Raw genomic sequence first — 1,315 nt, 5'->3', positions numbered from 1 at the left:
GAGAGAGAGAGAGAGAGAGAGAGAGAGAGAGAGAGAGAGAGTGAAAGACAGAAACAGCTTGTTTTAAATCTCTGAGCGAGAGATATACAGTAACAGTACTGAATAGTAAAGCTTATATGTCAACAGAATGTGGCAGTTCTATAAAGGACGATGTTGCTGTTGTTTTATCCCCAGGAAAACGTCTTTACCAGCTGGCTATCGACGCACAGTTTGTGTCCTATAGCATTTGCAAGAGAGGTCATCGCTCCCATCTCTAGCCTTACATGATACTCACAGACCCAGGTTTTTGGGTGGTTACCTGTCCTCAATGTGAGATAACCACAGGCTAATGATGAAAGCTCTCTCCACTCGCAAATACTATATATTTTTTGAGCGACACACAATAGCTGATCTCGTATAGAGAAAAACAACTTGTTTTAAACCTCTGAACGAGAGATATACAGTAACAGTACCGAATAGTAAAGCTTATATGCCAGCAGGATGTAGCAGTCCTATAAAGGACGATGTTACTGTTGTTTTAGCGCTAGGAAAATATCCTTTCCAACTGGATGTCGACACCCAGTTTGTATCCATATAGCATTCGCAAGGGTGTCGTCCTTTATAAGACTGCTGCCTTCGGTAGTGTCACTGTATATCTCTCGCTCTGAGATTTAAAACAAGTTGTTTATCTCTATCTGCCGATCTATCATCCAATCCTCTCTCTCTCTCTCTCTCTCTCTCTCTCTCTCTCTATCTATCTATCTATCTATCTATCTATCTATCTCTGCCTATCTGTCTACCTATATAACTCTCTATCTGTATGTCTATCTATCTATACATCTAACCATTTTCTATCTGTGTGTGTGTGCTTACCTGTCATTCAGTCTGTTTGTCTGTCTTTTTATCTGTCAATCAATCAATCTATCAATCTATCTACTTGTCTGTCTGTTTTTATCAACTTTTATCTATCATTATCGACCCCTCTATCTCCGTATCAATCGGCCAATTTATCTATCTGTGGTAGCTGAATCGCTTTGTCGCCTGAAGGCTGGCCCATACCGAGGGACTCTGAGTAGCGACGAAATGAATCTTCGGTTTTGAATAATTAAACTCTACTACTGCATGATCTTTCTGAAGGCAAACGTACTTAGTGACTCCCGACAAACATTCCTGGGTTTAGTATGTACATACACATGTGCGAATCTGTGTGTGTGCGTGTGTGTATGTGTACATATATATATTTATATATATACACACACATATATATATACATATATATATATACATATAAACATATATATATATACATATATATATGTATATATATATATATATA

The 1,315-nt window shown here is 38.1% G+C and overlaps 1 protein-coding gene across 1 annotated transcript in view; it reads left to right on the top strand.

Annotated features, from left to right (window-relative positions):
* LOC106870463 (cadherin EGF LAG seven-pass G-type receptor 1) overlaps positions 1-1,315 on the top strand; it is a 143,646-nt gene that overhangs the window by 45,937 nt on the left and 96,394 nt on the right. The window lies entirely within an intron of this gene.

Source organism: Octopus bimaculoides, chromosome 7 (assembly GCF_001194135.2).
Source record: "Octopus bimaculoides isolate UCB-OBI-ISO-001 chromosome 7, ASM119413v2, whole genome shotgun sequence".
Lineage (NCBI taxonomy): Eukaryota > Metazoa > Mollusca > Cephalopoda > Octopoda > Octopodidae > Octopus > Octopus bimaculoides.
Note: the sequence above shows the minus strand (reverse complement) of the source record. Positions and strands in the feature narration are given on the sequence as shown.